The sequence below is a fragment of the Cebus imitator genome, unplaced genomic scaffold (genome assembly GCF_001604975.1).
Source record: "Cebus imitator isolate Cc_AM_T3 unplaced genomic scaffold, Cebus_imitator-1.0 Scaffold355, whole genome shotgun sequence".
NCBI classification, from domain to species: Eukaryota; Metazoa; Chordata; class Mammalia; order Primates; family Cebidae; genus Cebus; species Cebus imitator.
The window spans coordinates 1,283,284-1,293,779 of record NW_016107670.1 but is presented as its reverse complement, the minus strand read 5'-3'; the positions used below and the strand labels follow the sequence as shown (position 1 = coordinate 1,293,779).

At 38.4% G+C, this 10,496-nt stretch overlaps 1 protein-coding gene across 1 annotated transcript in view; it reads right to left on the bottom strand.

Annotated features, from left to right (window-relative positions):
• The window catches only part of TMC1 (transmembrane channel like 1), a 137,975-nt gene that overhangs the window by 85,825 nt on the left and 41,654 nt on the right, over positions 1 to 10,496 (bottom strand). The gene's annotated exons all lie outside the window — the stretch shown is intronic.

The following is a 10,496-nucleotide window of genomic DNA, read 5'->3' as shown; positions in this document are numbered from 1 at the left end:
AAAAAAAAAGCAATTATGACCGAAAACAGAAAAATCATCCTGTAAAGTAAATGGGGTTGAGAAGAGAAAGAGAGAAAAGGAATACTTTTGGCCTCACATTCAGAAAGGGCTTTAAATTTAAACTTTAACATTACTGCCCAATATTTATACATCTAGTTGCATTCATTTCTTTGGTATGCATAATAAAAAAACATTAATTCATCAAAACATAATGCAAGCATGCTATGTACACTGTAATTTTTGTGACCTTGTTTGGTCATCGTTATAGAATGAATGTTTGTCCCTATCAAAATCTGTATGTTGAAATCTAATTCCCAATGTGATGGTATTTGTAGATGGGGCCCTTAGGAGGTAATCAGATCGTAAGGGTAGAATCCTCACGAATGGAATTAGTGCCCTTATAAGTAGTGGCCAGAGAGCTAGCTAGTCCTGTTTCCACTATGTGAAGACACAAGGAGCCAGCCATCTGCAACCTGGGAGAAGGCCCCTGCCAGAGCCCAACCATCCTGGCACTTAGATTTCACACTTTCAGCCTCTAGCACTGTGAGAAATAAATACCTGTTGTTTAAGTCACATGGTCTTGGTAATTTGTTCTATCAACCTGAACTGACTAAGACAGTCATTTTTCTTGTTGTTTGTTAAAATTTACCAAAAAAAATTTACAAAAAAGTAAACGACAAATAGAGCCAAGCCAGGCTTCTCTTCGCCTCTCAGGGGCTGCAGAACATATTATTTATGTGACAGAGCAGCCTCTTTTACGATAGGAACAGATAACCCATGCCTGGATTGTGGTTCCACAAGTGCAATGCTGTCCTTAGTTGGATGGCTCCTGGAATGTGTGGTTTTATAGACAAGACCCTGTAACATATGACTATAATTAAACTCCTATGGGTCTCACTGGGCGAGGTGGCTCATACTTGCAATCCCAGGATTCAAGACCAGCCTGGTCAACATGGTAAAACCCCTTCTCTACTAAAATTACAAAAATTGACCAGTCGTGGTGGTGCGTGCCTATGGTCCCAGCTACTAGGGAGACTGAGGCAGGAGAATCACTTGAACCTGAGAAGTGGAGGATGCAATGAGTTGTGATTGCGCCACTGCACTCCAGCCTAGATGACAGAGTGAGACTCTGTCTCAAAAAAAAAAAAGAAGGGTCAGTGAAGAATTTTTTTGTAAGATATTCTTTAGTATCAGTGCCAAACTCAGGATTTTGCAATACAGAGTGACCGAAAAACAGCACACACCTGCAGACTTAACTGATACTAGGGAACAGAGCATAATTTCTCATCTGTACATGTATACTGTGGCATAAAAAACACAGGCACAGTGGTAAAAATTCTCTTCAGTCATTAGACAGAACTCTCAAATCAGTTTCTTGATAGTAGAAACAATATCTTGTCTTGTTGAATCTTCATAGCAATGACCATTGCATTGACCACAGTGAGGGTTTAATAAATGTAAACTTTCTAGAAATAGAGCTGATTGACATAGCTTGGGGTAGAAGTAGACAAGGGAGTATCTAATAATTTTATTTTCCACATTAATTAATGCTTGATAGCAAAGTCGTTTCCAACTTTGGGATTGCACCCTTTATCGTTAATCTTCTCTGACACTCAATGGATAGGCTAGACTGGCCTTGTTGTCAAACATCCTGACACTTGACATGACCTCTGTGCTGGTAAGATTCATTAAAAAGCAATTTCTAAAACATTTTACACATTCTAAAATATCCAATAAAGCAATGGCAAAAATTAGAAACTGAGTTCTCACGGCTGGGTTTTTAGATCTCTGCAATGAAGAAAACACAGCCTATTTAAGCATTAACAATGTGTTGCAGAGGTGATCAGACAGGCGGGAGGATGGCAGGCAGCAGGTACTTTCTGAGATGGTGAACTGAAGCCTCTAAACAGACAATCAGGTAAGATGGGTTCTAACCCCATCTCTGGGATCTGTCTCTATGACCTTGCCCATGTTTTTGATGCTCTTTGTCCCACATACATGAGGGTCTGCCTTTTCAGAGGAAAGCACGCCTGCCTCAAACTCACACAGACCTAGGAAGGTCTGACACAGATTCCCTGAGTTACTATGTGACTTTTAATAGGTCAGGATTTCCCAGAACACAAACAAGTGGTCAGGCAATTGCAGCCCTGCTTGCTAAGGTGGTGGCAAGAACAAGGTGGGATCACAGGTGTGCAAGTGTTGAAGGGGTTATTACACAGTCAATTCTATGGTAATGCTGGTTGAGAAACCATGAACTTGTTCTAACATGATTGATATATTACAGAACAATTTTATCATAACACAAGTTTTGAGTTTGCTTATGTGTGATTCTATCCACAAGAAACTCCAGGTGAATGCAGAAAACTGCAACCAGCTAAACTAAGCAGCGTAGGAATACACAAAATACACACATCTCATCCATCAGAAACTGCACTTCCTCACACAGGTAGAAAAGCTGTATCTGCTCACAACTGGGATAGCAATTACCCTCCCTCCATACTTCTCAAATTCTCACAAGCTGTAACCCTTTTGAAGGCCAACTTCCAAAGGAAACTTTAGGTCTTTTTCAAATACACTGCCATGTTTATTGTAAATTTCTTAACCATTAACATGTATAAAAATTTGCTGTTGTTGTTACTAAATTCCCAATTTTTTTGTAATGTGTCACTAGTGATTTTTCTAAGTATTGTGTGCCTATCCCCATTTTTTGAATAAAATGTGTTTTTATTGCCCAGTTTTGTATAATGTAGTGATTTTTAGGAACCCATGTATCATGTTACGGCAGAATTGACTATATTTCAGTTATTTGGCATCAAGAATTTTGAAATTCACAAAACTATATGTTGGAGTTATCATATTAATCTCTAGCATAATGAACACATATAAATTGAGAAATGGAAATTCTTCTTAGTCATAAAATTATAATTTTTTTTCAAATATAATAAAGTGCTCATTTTTAAGACATCTCCACTGCTCTAAGTATTTAACAGACAATTCAAAAGACATCCAGTTTTGCTTTTTAGATTTATGTCACTTTCTAGGTAAGTAGCCAATTCAAAAGCACAATTTTGTTCTAAACAGAAGTATAAAGAAATAACTACTCCATATTTCTACCAAGATTTTTTTTTTTTTTTTTAAAAGATGGGGTTTCACCATGTTGGTCAGGCTGTTCTTGAACTCCCGACCTCAGGTGATCCGCCCGCCTTGGCCTCGAAAGTGCTTGGATTACAGGCGTGAGCCACCACGCCCAGCCAAGATTTTTAACTTTGTGAACTCATGAACATTAAACTAGCAAAACCTAAGAGAGAAAGAAGTCAGGGTTATAACCAAATTAAAATCATGACAAAATTAATTATAAACTCAGTTAATAATATAGAACCCTATCAACATGGGATTAAGGAAGTTTTTGTCAGTTGTTTTAATTTTCCTTTGAACAATATAAACAATTTTTTTTTTTTTCTTGAGACAGGATCTCACTCTGTTACCCAGGCTGGAGTGCAATGGCGCGATCTCGGCTCACTGCAACCTCCGCCTCCTGGGTTCAGGCAATTCTCCCGCCCCAGCCTCCTGAGTCGCTGGGATTACAGGCACGCGCCACCATGCCCAGCTAATTTTTTGTATTTTTAGTAGAGACGGGGTTTCACCATGTTGACCAGGATGGTCTTGATCTCTTGACCTTGTGATCCACCCGCCTCGGCCTCCCAAAGTGCTAGGATTACAGGCTTGAGCCACCGCGCCCGGCCAACAAATTTTATTTTTGTCTCTTCAATTGCTATTAGTTTTCCTTGACGCTACATATAGTTTCATATTTCTCTTTCAATTACTACCCCACTCTACCCTCAACATATATATCTTGATTCTAGCTTTTAAATAAAAGTCCAGACTCTATTATCTATTATATAATTTCAGGTATGAATTTCTTCTCTTCCCTAATGCTCTAGCCTCTCCTTCATTCTCTGAGAGATTCCTGCCCCCCTGTAAGTGTTATACCAAAGAGATCCCTGAACAGCCATTCTAGCTAATCCCTGATCCCCATAGCTCACCCAAGCCAGGATTACTATACGCAACTCATCAGAAATGTTAGAGATAGGTTTAAAATAAACCCAAGGGGCAGAGGGTGGGCCACAAATAATTGTTTAGCAAGAAACGATTCTTTATCCATATCTGATGCGCATAGGATGTAAGAAAGTACTCTTGCAAGTTACAGGCCTTCAAGAAGGGACATTGGGCTGTGAGAGATCAGAGACTCAGTGAAAGGGCATGCCTTAACACTATTTTGAGGGCTGACTTTTCCAATGAGCTGGTATGATTTCAGGATAGAAGAAAACTAGTATCACCCAATTCTATTCTCCTTGATAACATATTTCTTAGCCAGAAAGCATATTTCATTTTGCAATTAGAAACAAGGTACAAAAACAAATCTAATATGAAGATAAAGATTGATCAATACAGAATACTAAAGTACCCATGACAGATAGCAGAAACTAAGAAAATAAAGAACAGAGTCTTTAGAACACTAAGATGCAAAAAAAAAAAATCTTTACATACATGTTTTTCTACAGCTAATCCATTTTCCTATTTATTTGTATTAATCTGAATAATTTAAAGAGATTTTTCTACATGGTTCAAATGAAATAGGCTTTTGTGAATTATCTTTGAATATCTTTTGGCCTCAAACTATCCAAACGTCTGACTGAAAAAAAATATGTATCACCCCTTTGAATTGCAATCAACAAAAGCCACCTGCCAACAATGTAATCTGGTCTTCAGGTCTCAGAGCTCAAGCAAACCATGCTACAATATGCACAGCTCTCTGAGCTGTAACCCCAGATCCAGGCATAAATAATTCAGTGAGGTCTATTTAATGACATTCATACCTGGCCTCATCATTCATTTATCAACCTGTTGTGTTGGTAATTAGAATAATAAGGTTTCATGGTCTTTCAAGAATGCTTTCACAGTTAGTTGAAGAAGTACACACTGGAGTAACTTACAAAATAGATAATTTACCCATAACATATGATACAATCATGATTACACAGAAGAGTTAGGACATGCTGTGCTGCCTTTGACACATTCTCATTCCAGGAAACATGTTCCCCTTTTGGGTTAGGTTAAGGTGACTTTCCTTTCCTTTTGCTTTCAGTTTGACAGTATGATTAAGCAACCAATTTATCGCTCAAGTAAATGAAAGACATTCCAAAAGTGGTGTTTAGGCAACTGTAATTAAAACTTGTACGCTCGAGCAGTTTCCAGTGAAGGGATCAGAAGAACGAAAAGACTTTTCATAAGAAACACTGCCCTTTAAGAGAATTTAACCAATAGTCCAGAGAATCTGACTTCTGCTGAAATATTACTATGAGAGTGAGTTGTAGAGGTAAGAAGCTAGTCAAAGGTACAAAGATTAAAAATAAGAACTAGAGGCCTCCTAGATAATGCAATTTCATAGTTAGGCTGGTAGAATTATTGAAAATCATCACAATACTGCAAGTGATTATTCAAAACATATTTTTTTCCTAAGGCTAATGCTAATGGCAGTAGCTGGAAGGGTTAAGATATCCAGGTGCTTCGTCTATAAAATGGAGATAATAATAGCTACTCTGTAGGACTGTCGCATCCATTATAAAAAATAACGTACATAATGTGTTTAGCTTAGTCCATGGCAAATAGCAAAAACAGTATAAGCAGTAACTATTACAGTAGTTCCCCCTCATCTGCAGTTTTGCTTTCCACATTTTATTACAAGTGGTCGACTGCAGTCAAAACATATTTAATGGAAAATTCCAGAAACAAACAATTCCTAAGTTTTAAATTGTGTGCTGTCCCGAGTAGCCTGATGAAATCGCATGCCATAGGTGCTGTCCAGTCTGGGGGGTTGAATCCTCCCTTTGTTCAGTAAATCCATGTAGTCTGCGCTCTCCTCCTGCTAGTCACTTAGTAGCCCTCTGGGTTATCAGACTGACTGTCACAGTATCACAATGCCTACGTTCAAGTAACCCTTATTCGCCTTAATAATGCCTTCTAAGTATAAGCTTAGTGATGCTGACAATTTGGATATGCCAAAGAGAGGCCACAAAGGGCTTCCTTTAAGTGAAAAGGGGAAAGTTCTCAACTTAATAAGGACAGAAAAAAAGATGTATGCTGAGGTTGCTAAGCTCTATGGTAAGACGTCTTCTCTTCCTGAAATTGTGAAGAAAGGAAAAAAAATTCTTGCTAGTTTTTCTGTTGAACTTCAAACTGTAAAAGTTATGACCACAGCGTGTGATAAGTGCTTAGTTAAGACAGAAAAGGCATTAAATGTGTGGGTGAAAGACATAAACAGGAATATGTTCTGACTGACAGCAATCAGGTTCAATACTATCCTTGGTTTTAGGAATCCACGGTGAGTCTTGGAAGGTATTGCCCTCTGACAAGAAGGGATGGCTACATCCCTTCTTGTCAGAGGGGAATTAGTACTATTAGCAGTGATAGTACTAATAGGTCTGACTTCAGTTTTTATGCTGAGTCTCCAAACTATAAAGTTGAGAAATAACTAGACACTTCCCGGCAAAACCCCAGCCCATTTCCCCTCAGATTATTACCTCATTGAAAGTGGGAATTGTTCTTTTTAGTAAGTGAGCAGGAGAGGATTCAACCCTGCATTTGAGAGCCAAGGAGAAGGCCCAGGTGTTGGGCTTTAAAAGTCCCATTTATGACACCACTTGGGAGAAGGCAGTTAAGAATTTTAGCCTGAGCCCTGTTCCAGCCATGCTGTGCTGCTGCAGAGACCTTGGGCCCATAGGAAGCAATCTCTCTCTCTCTTTCTAGCTCTCTCTCTCCATATATATATATGTTGTGAATAATCTTTGAATATCTTTTGGCCTCAAACTATCCAAATCCAATATATATAAATATATATATATATATATATATATATATATATATAATATAAAATCCAATATATATATTGGATTTGGATAGTTTCTCTGCTTGGAGAGAAAGAGAGAAATATATATGTATATATATTTCTCTCTCTCTCTCCATATATATATATATATATATATATATATATATATATATATATCTCTCTAAAATATAAATATATATATATATATATATATATATATATATATATATATATTTCTCTCCAAGAAGAAGATAATCTAAAGACATCCAACTGTGTTTTCCTTCAAAACTCTGCATATGTTCTCTGTAGCACTAATTGTGAAATGTTATACTTGGACAACATTGTATTAAATTCTGGAATCCCTATTTCATGTCATAGATGGGACAGGGGTTTGAATCCTGGCCCTGTCACACACCAGGTATGTGATTTGGGAAGAGTTACTAAATGTCTTTGATCCAGTTTCTTCATGTGTAAACTGGGACCGGAAACAGTGATGGCAGCAACAGCTGAAGCACACTGAGTGTTAGCCATGTGCCAGGCACTACTCATGTCCATCATCTCACGTCATCCCCTCAAAATCCCAAAAGGTAGAAAGTATTATTATCTCCATCTCGGAAACTGAGGACTCACTAAGTAAAATAAGTATCTAAGGCCACCTACTAAGTATCACAGCTCTACTCTTTTTGACCTTAGTGTTCCCAGTTGCCCCAGGATAACACTAGTGTTTACCTCATGGGATTGGAATAAGGACACACATTCAAAAGTTGAAACAGTGTAAGCAACACAGTACCTGGCGTGCCATGGGGTAAATGATGATTTTAGTTATTATCCAAATATATTTATCATTTTTCTTTTTTTTTTGAGACAGAGACTTATTCTGTCTGCCCAAGCTGGAGTGTACTGGTGCAATCTTGGCCCACTGCAGCCTCTGCCTACGGGGTTCAAGTGATTCTCATGTCTCAACCTCCTGAGTAGCTGGGACTACAGGCTTGTGCAACTACACTTTGCTAAATTTTTTGGATTTTTAGTAGAGACAGGGTTTCACCTTGTTGGCCAGGCTGTTCTCAAACTCCTGACCTCAAGTGATCTGCCCGCTTCAGCCTCCCAAAGTTCTGGGATTACAGGCATGAGCCACCGTGCCCAGTGGATATTTATTATTTTTTATAGGAAATGTTGATGACACGGTGTCAAGGAAAACTTCAGAATACAGAACAATTTGTATACTCTTGTTATAATTATGTAAAAGTAGTGTGCATCAATGATCAAAGACTAGGCAATTATGCAAATCCTCAGTTTCTCCATTTTCCGAACTCATTATATTATTGTCATTCAGTTTTGTTATTAGCAATAAAATTATAAATTGTGTTTATTTTAAGGCACTGTGCCATATGCAGAAAGAGAGATAAAAGAATGTGGTCCTATGCTTTTCTGTATGAAATTTACAATTCCATTAAAAACTAAAGATATAGATAAATATTTAGGGCACCATCTAATTACTAACAAATAAGAATAGTAAAAGTAAATAGAAATGCTACAAGATTGAGATGAGACATGGAGTCGTATCAAGGAATCCTGAATGAAAGGAGTATTCAGTTACATGGTCAAAGGAGTAGGAAGGCATTTTGGTGCAGGGGAATGATATAAGCAAAAGTGAAGAGATGAAAACATACCTGGGGTCTTCAGGCAGACAATGAAGAGGACAGTTTAAATGCTTTAGAGGAGGAGCTGGCATGCCCTAATGTTAGGTTAAGCAGTGCAGAATTCGTTCTGATATTAATACGGATCCAGAGTATTTTTGAGCAGGAAATTGATGTGTATAATACAGTGTTGTGAGAAAAATGTTTTGACAATTATATACAAGATAAGTGAGAGAGAACATAAAATGAGAAGCTGGCTGCAACTTGATTTCTAATGCGTCCATGCTTTTATACATGCTGTTTCCCTTCTCTAAGATGCCCTTTCTTTTCTTCTTCACCTGTTTTCTTCCTTTTCCTTATCTTCAGTTCAAGAGTTAGGCCAACACTACAGCTCCTCCACAAAACCTTTTCTGATCCTCTCTTTCTTTCCAACAATCCCCTCAACCCCCTAGCTGTGTGACTTGACTTCTGCCCTTTCTGTAGTAGTTATCCCAGTGTGTTGCTTTCTAGTCCATTTTCACGACTGCACTGAAATCTCCAAGCTCTATGTCTTTTGTACTAATTTCCCAGTACTTAATATAGCACCTGGCATAGATGTGAATTTCAACAAATGCTAATTAAATGAATGAACACTAGTGAGACGATCAGATGGTTGTCAGGTCACGGCCATTGGCACAGATGTGAATTTAGCACCTGGCATAGATGTGAATTTCAACAAATGCTAATCGAACAAATGAATACCAGTGAGAAGACCAGATGATTGTCAGGAACTGGGCCACACAACAGGCAAGTGGTGGACGAGTGAGTGAAGCTTCATCTGTATTTATAGCCACTCCCCACTGCTAACTCACATTACCACCTGAGCTCCTCCTCCTGTCAGATCAGTGGTGGCATTAGATTTTCATTGGAGTGCAAACCCTATTGTGAGTTGTATGTGCAAGAGATCTAGGCTGAGAACTCCTTATGAGAATCTAATGCTTGATGATCTGTCACTGTCTCCCATCACCCCCACATGGGACCATCTAGTTGCAGGAAAACAAGCTCAGGGGTCTCACTGATTCTATATTATGTGGAGTTGTATAATTATTTCATTATATATTATAATGTAATAATAGAAATAAAGTACACAATAAATATAATTCACTGGAATCATCCTGAAACCATCTCCCCACCCAGCCCCAGTACATGGAACAACTGTCTTCCACGAAACTGGTCCCTACCGTCAAAAAGTTGGAGACAGCTAATTTAAGTCACAATCTCTAGGGCTGGAATATGGCATCAATATTTTTTTAAGTCCACAAATGATTCCACAAGTTGGGGGCAAAATATGGAACTGTTGGGCTCAGAAAATGAGACCCTGAATGTGGTGCTTTGCCATGCCAAGCACATTGAACTAAAGGACACTGAAAAGCCTCAGAAGCAGCCTCAGAGCCAGGGTCTCACTGACCTTCACCTGCTCTCCTGCCTCTCATCCCTCATTCTTGCCCAAAACCAACCATAGAATTCAGAATGCCCCTTCTCCAGGGCAGGCCATAGAAACTAAAATCCCCCTTTCTCCAAAGCAGTAATAAAAACAAGAATTATTACTCTAATCTTCTCCACCTTTCTGTCTAGAAGGTGGTCATAAAGAAACTCTATGACCTACTCTTGGTCAATAGTAGGTCAAGGGAGGGAGAAACACTCTCATGTTTGTTGCTGACAAAAATTGTAGAGGTTTTGGTAATCTAAAAAATATATATTTTATCTGTGAAGTAGTACTATCTAAAGGAACTATACCAAAATAAGCCAGGAGGGGGAAGAGATGTTACAATAGTGAGGCCAGGGAGAATCTGGACAGGTCTTTCTGGGTTTCCCTACTCAGTTCATTACTGTTCAATAATTCTCTCTTTATTGAATAACGTTTCTACATGGCTGTTCATTCTTTATTGAATCTAAGCATAAAAATGGACAGTCTGCCCTTGGGTCTTCAGATT